The sequence below is a fragment of the Falco peregrinus genome, chromosome 2 (assembly GCF_023634155.1).
Source record: "Falco peregrinus isolate bFalPer1 chromosome 2, bFalPer1.pri, whole genome shotgun sequence".
In the NCBI taxonomy this organism is placed as follows: domain Eukaryota; kingdom Metazoa; phylum Chordata; class Aves; order Falconiformes; family Falconidae; genus Falco; species Falco peregrinus.
Genome location: NC_073722.1, coordinates 8,248,659 through 8,260,737, shown reverse-complemented (window position 1 = coordinate 8,260,737; position 12,079 = coordinate 8,248,659).

Genomic DNA, 12,079 nt, shown 5'->3' with positions numbered 1-12,079 from the left:
TGAAGGGAGTAGGCTGGTGTTTCTGCCTACATAGCACTTCAGTGAAAGACATCAGGATATCTAAAATATCTGCTAAGATGAGGGTTTATGTAATCTCGTGTAATCCATTACATACATGGGATGTACACAACTCAAGTGACTAACCCACTTAATAGAAGTATTTGTGCATACAAATTTGTAGAGTATGGATATGAAAGATTAATTATTATTTTTTTTTCTTTTTAGTTTCATTTATATCTTTTATAATACTTTTATTTTTGTATTTCCAAAAGGGGAAAAATTCCTAGAAACAATAACAACCTCAGTCCAAGAGAAAAATCTATAGAAGGTTTTTGGAATGTTTATGAAAAAAGTCTTACAAATAAATAAATGTGAAAGAGGAGAGATCTTAGAGCTAAATTAATGCTTAAACATGATTCAAAAAGGTAGCTGTCAACATTCTTTCAAAAACAGTTTTAAAGTGAAAAATTAAAAGGATAAGAGTTATATATAAGTATATAGTTCTGAGTATAGCTAGCAGTGAATACTTTTCTACTGATAAAAGCTTTTTTCTATAATACAAGGATATGAGTATTACCCAAAGTTATGAAACAAGTCAGAAAATCAAGCTCATTGTGTGTCTTAATGTTAAAATGTGCATTTATATTAATTTTGAAATACAGATTATACAAATCTGGTTTTGTAAATCAAGATGAGTTTGATGAAAACATCATCAAAATGAGAAGGCAATCTCTGAATCTCATGTCATCGTTTCATTACTGTGTCACTTAAATTCATAAAATCCTGCTTCAGAATCTCCTGAAATTTTAGCCACTTTTCTGTTCCAAGGTTGACATGATAAACAAATTCCAAACTCAAAGTTTGAATCTTGTTAACCTAACACTGGGAAAAAAATCATTTCCCAAATTAAGTACAAAACAAAATCTGTTGAATTTACAAATGTACTGTAATCATGCACATGACTGTTATAATGTAATTTCCTTTAAGTTTTAGAAATGCAAATTTCAAGCTATACGAGCATGAAATACCACATACTGCTCACATCAAGAACTACTAAGAAAATAGTTTTATTGAAGTAAGTTCTTGGGTCTTAAAAGCAGTTAAGAATTTTAGGTATAAAGATTCTGTCAAGTTCCAATAGGATTTCTACTTCCAAATCCAGTAAAAGCTTTTGTAAAATCCCATCCTCTTCTCTCTATCATATTGGCAAGCATTCTTTGAAAACATGTTTGTGAAACTGATTCTTTTTACACTGGAGACAGAACACGAAGTTTTCTTAATGCTCCTTCTAGATTCTGATATCTTCTGTGGAAATGAAACAATTTCAGCTTAGTAAAATTTGTAAAGGCTTTTACTCTAAGTAATAACAACGAATTAGACATCTATCCTTTACCATGCTTCAATATGTTTAAGGTGAAAATCCAGTTCAGTGACTTCAAGAAAATTCATAGACAAAATATGGCTTTTTTACAGTCATTTTAAAAAAGAAAAAAAAAAAAAAAGAAAAAGGCGGGGGGGGGGGGGGGCATGGTCTTTATAGCAGCAAAAGTAGGAAACTTCGGACAGATGAATAAAAGAGCTTTTAAATCAAAAGTTCAAAACCCAGATTTCATTCCTGTCCAACTCAACTAAATAAATATACCCAAAGAAATATTCTTGTTGCTTTCAGTAGCAACTGGGTACAGCTTCAATGCTTGTAACAAAACTCAATGATGAATGTAAAGGAAATACAGAAACTACCAAAACCTCCAGACATATTAATGGTCTTGGCAATAAACTTGCCGAGGTCAAGAATTCAGAAACACAGGCACCTACAGCAGGAGCACGGCTGTTCGTGCTGTATCCCAAACAGCTCAGGGCATGCATTTCTGGATTACATTTTCCTCTAAAGAGAAATTTTACAATGTCTTCCTAAAGTGGCAGTCAGAAAGGATGATTTCCTGACAGTGATATGTGACTATCACAAACAGTGCTTTCTGAAGGCAGCATTTCTAGTTACTGTGTACATCCAGAAAGGCAGGTTTATAGAAGAAAACATTGGGAACTACACCACACTTAAATATTGTGATACAAACCACAAATTTCTCTTGTTCAGGTTCAAACAGGTGCTTTTTGAATGTAGTCTAAAGAACAATAGTCTGCAACGTGTATATCTGTAATACATATATATACACGTATGTATGTATACACCGATATAAGTCATGCATTTATCTGTTGTCTCCATTACATCAGTAGGTGTTACTTCCCTAGCTTGGCAGACTGCATCACAATTACTTTTGTACTTCATCTAGACAAGATTTCAAAATTTGTATGTATTAATTTATCATGTATGCTGTTAAGCATTGCTACTCATTTGTAAGAGGCTGATTATACAAAGACAAAAAAACCCCAGCCTCTGAAAAACAGCTTTTTATGTAAGAATATTCCAAGTACTATTATGGGAGTTTCCATCCTTTTTCTGCAAAAGTATCAGATATATTCCACAAATATTCTATCTGGGGGCTTGAATCTTTTGGGGAAATTGGCTTCTTGACAACGATTTCCAATAAATAATCTAGTCCTTTTTTGGTATGAACCCTCACAGAGGAAAGATGACATTTCTTATGGAATGAAAAAGGACACATAGAGAGGGGAAAAAAAAAAAAAGTTAGCTTTAGAGCTTAGGAAGAGTAAAGTCTTTTATAGTGTTTCATTTATTGAAAGATGCTTATGTTTATTCTTTTAAATAACAAATATTTTTTAATGAGGGAACATTTACGTATTAGATTTTTATTATTGTTTTTACAGCCAATGGATTACTAAATGTTTCTGGCAACCACACAATCCAGTATCCGACACACTATTCAGCAAGCCAGTCCTCTATTGCCATTTTAAGGACATGCCAGCAACCACAGTAAATAGCAGTCAAGACCAGGAGCGTTACTCACAGGAGGTAAATGAGTTATATGTGCACAGCCTGAAAGAACAAAGCAAAGTTTCAGTAAAAACCTCTGAAATATTGCCAGGTGAAAGCAGCAAAAGCATTAAATTTAATGGCATAAATAGGTAAGGAATAAATTATGAGTAAACTGGACTACCTAGAATTCTAAAAATTGTATGAATTTTTAAAGTGAAAATTACTGTATGACGCTGTATTTCCAGTATTATTAGCATAGCCACAATATGCTTAAATACACCAAAAGCATATGTTTAGTTTATGCACTCATCCTTAAAAATCAGATTTATAAAGCAATGTGAATCCAAAATAACATTTGTTTTTTTCAGTCTCTCTTCTATTCTTGGGGTTTTTTTGTTTCATTTCTCTTGAAATGAAGTCTGTAAATAACATTTATTGCTTTTATATGAATTGAAAAGTTGTTAGATCAACCAGAAAAGTGGAAAATTGATTAACAAGGCAATGTTATCAACTTCAGATCATCATCGTTACCACTTCTGAAGATCCCAGTAAGTCTGACATTAGATGAGATCATTAGAGCACTTATCTGGTCTGCCTAGCATTTAGGATTTACATTAATCACAGACCCTGTTAAGGCTAGACTTTGGAATTCGGTCCACCAAAATCACCTCCAAAGATGTTTCTGTCTATTCCCCATCATAACTGCTTGATTTATGCCTTGAAGTATGAGGGGGTTTAGCCCTAATTAATTTTATCCCATCTAATGTAACTGCATTGCCCATATAGACATCTAATTCCACTAAGCTCTTTACCTTCTTGATATCTCATGGCAATAATTTCCATAAGCTAATTATATATCGGGTAGAAAAATATTTCCTTTTAATCTGTGTCACCTCTCCCTACACAATCATCCCTTAACCATCCACAGTCCCATAAGCAACCTTCTGCCCCTCAGAAATCCATAGCTTGCAATTCAGACCCCCTCCAATTCATCCGATAAGGCTTACTGTCTCTGGCCACTGTTTCCTCTAATTGACTGAGCTCTGACCTGAGTCCAACACCTTCCTTTTCTAATTCAGTTCACCTCTAACGCTTTCCTAGAATCTAAAGAATTGGCCCTCTGTCTCCCAAAGCAATCACATTTCCCATTTGCCTATTCTGTATCATCATGTGCACCCTCAATTGATTATCTTTTCTTATGTCTAACATCAGTTGTTACTGTATCTCATTCTTCTTTCCTTCTCAGTATGTCAAATCACAAAATTATTTTGTGACTCCACCCATATATAACATGTTTATTGAATTCCTTCTCCAGAAACTGATCTTCCTCTACCCAGGCTCTTTATTTATCTCATAATTTCCTGTGCTTATTGTCTTCCCTTATCTCCACCTCATGATTTTTCAAACTTTTCCAAACTTTTTGATAAGGTATTATGTTTGCATAGTAGATTGTGACTGAACTATGAACCATGAAAAAGGAAAACAAAGCTGATAGAGAGCTGCTACTGACCTTTCCAAAATTAGCAAAGTATTGGAAAATAGAAGCTGGAAAAAATTCCAACTTAGTGCACAACAGTCCCAGTTAGGCTTAACGGAGGATAATGTTTCTAGTTTCTTCTGATTTCTAGCCAGTATAAAGTTACATTTATGTGGGAAAGGAAAAGAACCAATCCTCATGTCAGTATTAGTCCAAGTCAAACACTACATTGCATAGATCCAAAATTATTCTGTTAAAACTGCAAGTGCTGGGCCTACAACTCCACTGACAAAATCTTTTCCTCTGCCCTTAGTACTATATATACACACACATCTGGCCTCTTTGCCTTCCAGAACAGACTTCATTTTTTGTTGTCCTCTTCCTCTTTCAAATGATCAGTACCAGAGCACTAGGTACACAATTCCTTGAAAAGAATATGGCTGTGGCAAGAAGCAAGATCAAGAGGAAAGAAGTTAAGATTGAACATCGTTAAGCTGAAGGCGATACAGAGATTCCAAGAACAGTAGAGAACAAACGAAAGACCTAAATCGTTCTGTCATCCGAGAAAGCAAGTCACAACAGCTGTGGACAGAGCGCAGTGCACACTAACCACACGTAAATGTCTCACATTAATTCCTTAAAAATACTGTGGGCAGAAACCAACCATCAAAGTCTTTACACATCATTCATACACAACTCATTTCTTCTCTACTTGTATTAGGAATTATTTTTAGGTGTTACTTACAGCATGTGAGGTTTCTGTTTTAAAATAAAGTTTTAGACTGCACTTTTTAAAAACTGACATTATCTCTGATGGCAAGATGCTAATTCAAAAAAGAAATCCAGGTGCTTCTGTCATCTAATTTGTCAAGATGGCACATCAAGTTAGCCATTTTTAAATGACACTTCATTGAAACATCATATTATAGGCACATTTTAATTAAATAATTTATGTGCAAATGGGGTCTATACAAAGTAGACCAAAAGCTATGACTCTAACTACGTCTATGTTTCTTTGATATAGACACAGTACCCTAGCAAATGTTTTCACAAGACATCCCTGAAATGCCTTTTCTTTTCTTTTTTTTTTTTTTTTGGCCTTTTTAAACACACATGCTTGATGACTCTTTTTTCGTCAAGAAACCTACAGTCTAAATTAAGAAAATACTGTAACAGAATTACCTTTCTAATTGTAAAGATTTCACTTTGTCTTCAGGACATGTGAGCAAATAAGAAACATATTTAATAAATAAAGAGTCTAATTTACTTTGGTTAATTTAACAAAATCCTGAAGCGCCATGATGTTCTGTATTACCAGCAGGTAAATCTTCTGTGAGCCACAGTAAAATATTTTGCATCAACAAAGCTGGACCCCATAATCAAATAATGGATTAACTGACATATAGTTAAAACTGTATGTGCACAGTATTATTAACTATCGATGTCTTTGCTGAGCTGTGTAGGCTTTAATACAAACTTGTCTGGCCACTTACTAAAATGTTATTCTCTATCTTGTCACAACTGTCTGTGTGTGTAAGTTTTAAGATTCAATTACATCCAAATAACATCCAAAGAAATATTTTTCTGAACTGAACAAGTTAAAGGTTTTATTATTATTATTTATTTTAAAGAAGACTTTATGCTTTAGAGCTGTAATAAGAGAGTTAAATTTTGTACATGAGCATATAAAATCTGGCTTAAGGTAGGCCTGAACTTATTGTGACTTCTACTATGCATCTTGGGACAGTTAGAGGTATATTTCACAAGTTACATAATAGTTACTAAGTTGTACCTTGTGAGTGGTATTAGAATAGCATTAAAAGGCCAAAGTACAGAACCCCTCAGCATTGCTAATCTTTGTACCAGATACTGATATTTTATTTTACTTAAATTCAAAATTGCAAGTTCATCTGTGATAACTTTCCTTATTTCGTACAATGGAGCTGACCTTCAAGAAGCATCACACAAGAAAAGAAAAGGAAACCTGTCATTCCTAGACAAGAAAATTCAAGCCTTATCCTTCCTGCATTTAACGGATATGGTCTGTTGTTCAAATGCAGACTCTAAATTATTCACTGAAAATATCCGTGAAAATCACAAAATCATACCTATAGGTAAAATGAAAGCTGTAAAAACAGCATGTACCTAATCATCTACAGTAATCTTTGTGAACAAAAGTTGTTCTGTCATGAGCATCTCCAGGATGGGAATTATGGGCCAAATGTAAACACTTTCATTATCAGATGCTATTATGTCTACACTAACATGCTGTATATAATATACATATATGTAATTTGTGCAGACTGCACCCCAAAAGATACACTTACTTTCCTGATTTTCTCAAAAATACTTCTGTCAATTCTAACAGTGTCATTGATGACAAACGCCCCAAATACAGCCTAGACAGCCCCTTTAATTTTTATTTCCTTTTCTCTTTGCAAAGTAGTATATACAATGTAAAAGGCTTTTTCCTACAGTAGATTCTCTACTATATTAAGCTCATTGCAAAGATAAACCATTAATTCAAGCAGATCCTAACATTCTTTAAAACAACCTAGAAGATTAAAATGCTCTGTCTGTCATGATAGCAGGTTTTCAGATTTATCATTGCCATAGATGCACAGCCTCTGCAAGTCACAGATGTATTTGCTGAGAAGGGAACAGCCCCTTTCCAGGGCACCAATTTCTTTTTCAGAGGATAAACCATGTATGACAGAGACAGTTCCTTGTGTTGAAATAAAACCAAAAACCAGTAGCTTACAAAATGAGATTTTAAAGTAAATTGCCATGGTCCACCCAAGTAGCCAAGGTCGTTAACACAACAGGTCATTAAGCTTTTATGAAATAAGCTATTACTGAGCTTTCTTCACTAAGTTATTGTCTGTAGAACCACAGTTTACTCCCCTAGTTTACAGAATCAAAAGAAAAATTCTTCAGCAAAGGTGGGGAAAACCCTGATGCAATCCAAACCCAAAACTAGCCTTAAATTCATTATATTTCTCCATCATTGTTATAAATAAACTGTGTGCACCTTCCTTCTTGACCACCATCTGATTTTTAACTTATATAAAAATCTGTTCTGACCATCTTTTTTTTATTTTTTACTGTTTTTAATTTAAAACCTCTTTATGAGGTCTGAAATAAAACTCCACTATTCAGCATATGAAACTCTCGATCATTAGTATACTGCCCTATCATGAAAAGGATATTATTAGAAGTCTCTAAAAAACTTTGACTGTTCTCATTGCAGAGGCTAGAATAAGCAGATAACTACTAGGGTTTATTTTTCTTACATGCGTTTAACAAGCAAAATACCTCAAAAATATTTCAGGTATCTAAAAGACCAAGGGTACACAATTTTGCACAATTACTTTGATGTTGTTTTTAGTTTAGCTTTAGCTAAGAATTCCGTGCAACGGTCAAAACACTGTGAAGTGTACCATATATTAAATACTGGAACACAAATTCTGCAATTTTAATTTTTCTGTGTAGGCCCACCAACATCCATGGCACTAACTACAGAGTATAGTACTACCAAATTAAGTGGTGTCCAAAGCAGATTTTACATTTTTGATGGACTGTATGATCTTACCTCAATTAAATGATATTGTATATTTTAAAGGACTGTCAGTCGTTTGACATAAACATAAATATTGCTACAGCAACAGATGAACAAGAACTACAGTCCAGTCTTTAAAAGCAATAAATTAATTTTAAACATAAAGTTAAAACATGGCAGTTTGTAGTAACTCAGTTTCAAAACAATAAACCATCTGCCTCATTAAATCATCAAGAGCACTCATCCTTTCCTTCCTCTTGGCTGAATCTGTTCCCAAAACTCTTGAGCTGTAGCCAGGCCTAATTCACCGTCCTTTCAAGAGCTGTTCCTCTTCTGAATAGCTAAGCATCATCAGCTCGCTTGCTCACTCCCTTAAAAACTGCCACCCTTCCTTGTAGCTGGAATAGAAAATTTCTTTCTTAATTTCATACTCAGGAAGGTGAATACCATACATAGAAAGCAGCAGGGAAAGTGGTGGATACTCTAATTGCCCTACTTAAGTACGCCTGCCAGGAAATAGAATCATGGAATCATTTAGGTTGGGTCTTTCATTCCCAACCTTTTGCATTCATGCATCTTTACAAGAAATAAAAAAATACTATCAGTGATTCTTTGTCCTAACAGAAACCAGTGAGCATCTCCCCTCAAGAAATACATCTCCCCAGTCAGGTTAATCAAAACACTATTTTGATTACTAACCCTTATGAAAACTCCAGCAAATATCTCATCTTATAGGCAGAAACCAGGATTTTTGTTGACCTGAAGCAGATCTGCCACATAATTAAGACCTTAATGCAAAATGAAGAGATGGATCAAATAAATATTAGATATAAAAAAAAAAAATATCAAAAAACCAAAACACATCAGATTTTTTTTCTGCAATAAAATGAGCTGATTACGCTACACATGTGGCGTACAGTAGCAGTCAAACAGGTCCTGTAGTGGTAAATCCTATCTAGAAGTTGTGAACAGAATAATAAATAGCTCAAAGTCTTTGTGGCGGTTTGACCCTGGCTGGATGCCGGGTGCCCACCAAAGCTGCTCTGTCACTGCCCTCCTCAGCCAGGCAGGAGGGAGGACGTATAACATAGGGTTTGTGGATCAAGATAAGGGCAAGGAGAGATCACTCACTAATTAGCATCAGGGGCAAAACAGGCTCCACTTGGGGAAATAAGATTAATTTATTAACATTCAAATCAGAGTAGGATAATGAGAACTAAAAATCAAAACTTAAAACCAACTTCTCCCCACCCCACCTTTCTCAGTAGTAAGTGAAGAAAGCAGCTTAATCTAGATGGTTTTATTTATACATGCAAATAGGATCTTTTCTACTCCTTCAGTCATGTAATACTGGTGATGTAGTTTGTAAATCACTCAAAACCCTGTATTCCGAGGAGTTACCGCCTGGTTATTCCTAGCTAACCATAGCATTTGTCATCAGTATGCAATTCAGAAGAGGTGGGAAACATAGGAAAAAAATAAAAAACCTGTTGAGCCAAATTTTCTTGTTCTAATCTCAGACATAACTGCAGCCCTATCAGCCTTGGCATCATGAGCAAATTGGACAAAAGTGCTTTCAATGGCAACACAAGACTCGTTAATAAATAACACTGAAAGGAACTAGACTCAGGATAGATTCGGCCCTACACAATGCTCACCTCCAATATAGCCACGCACCACTCTAACTTTAGAAGTTTTATTTTTTTTATTGAGCAAAATGCTGATTAAGTATCTTCCCCAGCTCAGCGAAAGCAGATCTTCAGGGTTTTTAGGAGTTAATCAAAACAGGGATGTTATCAGTTCTTTCTTGATCCTTCATGCTGCAGAAAAGTAATACTGAAAATCCCGGTCACTTTTGAAGACCATCACCATTGACTTGGAGTTCTGTGCATGGTCCTTACTCCAAAGGTTTTATCCCAAATATTGCTGTTTTAATCAGAAAATTTACTGAGTTATTTTATTCCAGAAGAGTTCATCTTCCTTCTGACACTCCATTCCCTCCCTCTCCCCATTTATAATAACTATTGTGCCATTTTGTTACACAGTAGTCCTTCTCTCCTGATAATTTGAGTTTCTTTTTTCATGACAGTGATAGATGCATCTGATAAGTCATAGAAAAGTAAACTTGACAACATTTTCTACTTCCAACTCAATTTCTAATCTGTTTTTACATTGACTCTTTTGCTCCAGTTAACAAAAAAATGATGTCTCTGAGCTCATATCAATTTTAATATTTACAACCTGTCAAAATGATTCACATTCCTCACTGAAGTCTTAGCTCAGGTGTTTCATTGATCAGGTCCCAAATCCCTTTCTTTAATATGAGCCTTAAATCAATCTCTTAGTGCTGGCAACATCCCTCACAGAAGGTAGAAAGACATTTTTAGTACAGATAAAAGCAAAAGCAAAAGACCTAATTCCTATTTAGTTAAGCGTTCATCAGTGACAATGCCTTCTTGAAGTTTCAAGAGACCTTATATAAATCAGCTTGCGGTAAAAGGGAAGAGTGTGACAAGAAGGTCTTTGTTGTTCAGCATCAGTGTCAGGTTCCACCTCCTCTTGCCAGCGTGTGGGTGCAGGAGACTGCGTGCCCCAGCTGGAGCTCCCCCAAACGTTCCTGGGGGCTAGTCCTCAAAGCCACAGAGATTGACATAGCCCCTCCACTCTTCCCCACCTCTGTGCTCCCAGTGTGCTCTGCTGACAACAGAGGCAAAGGCAAGCACAAGTCCCAATCCCTCTCCATGGGAAAAATCTAATGGTCCTGGATAGGGCTGCTCAGATTCAGAAATCAAATGTTTCTCCAGAAATCAAACAACATGTTTAGTTGGTGAAAAATTCACACCAGTGATTTTAAAACAAACAAACAAAAAAACCCAAACCAAAACAACAACAAAAAAACCCCCACAACCAGAAAAAGTTTCTGCAAGCCCAAGTAGCGTAGCAGCACATTGCCTTCTTACAGCTTTATACTCCATCACAAACTGTGAAATATCCAAGCTGAAACTGAAAATACAAGACTTTCCAGTCCTGGGGGATCCTGCCAGCCCTGTGGGACAAGCACTAAATGTTGCATGTAGCTGTGCACTGAATGTCAATGAAGAGTATGAGAAAATTTGTGATTTTATGTTTCCATTAATCAACTTACCCCTTACAATCAGCCTTATTTTATTAACTAGACACACACACACGTGTCTCATCAAGTTCAGAAGGAAGGCCAGCCAGCAAAATCTTGCAATTCATCAGGTAAGAGCTTCCATTTTGAAATGACCTCAGAGGTTTTGTAGGGCCTTGAGTATCACAGCTGCATTAAATATCCTCAGACACTTAAATCTTATCCTTCAGACAATACAGTTAGGCCAATTTCACATTTAATTTCTTACTCTTGTAAAGTTTGACTTTTCCACCTCAGCATGCCTTAAAAATTGAAGACATTCTTTGCAATAATAAAAAAACTTCTTTCAAGGATATGAGAGATAATTTGATGATCATTTTTTAAAGCAGGAGTTAAACCTTTTTACTGTGAAGTTGGTGGCATAAATTATATCAATATATAAATGCTCTACAGGAGCTTTAATATCATTTTGTAACACTGACTTCTCCCAGTTGGTCTGAAAGTATGACGAGGTAAACCTCAAGGTCAGAATTCAATAGTAGCATCTGTCTTTTCTTTCAGTCATTACCAAGGAAGAACCTTCATACTGATTTTTACAATAGTAATTTAAGGGTTAGGCTTAGTTTGAGGTCGTATCCATAATTTTTGGTTTATTTTAGTAAACTGTGTCTTTATGGAGTTAAGGATAATGACCCCCCGTCCCAGCCCTAGATGGACGAGGATTTGAGTTTCATATCTAAATGTCAAGTAATACGTGCTTACACTGTTGCTTCTTTTCCCCCTCCTATTTTCTTTTTTCCCAAACGAAAGACAAATATTTTCTTGTTTAGCGGAAATAAAACAAGAACAGGGATAAGATCCATTTTGCAAACACATCTGGGTGAGTGAGCTTTTGCTCCTCTGAATAATTCTTTCAATAGAGCTACTCACGTGAAAAAACTGTTCGTGTGGGTGTGCAGTGAGTTATTGTTAATACATGATTTCAAGATCTGGGGACTGAAAAATTTGGCACCAAGTGGCCTCAAACTTGTAATA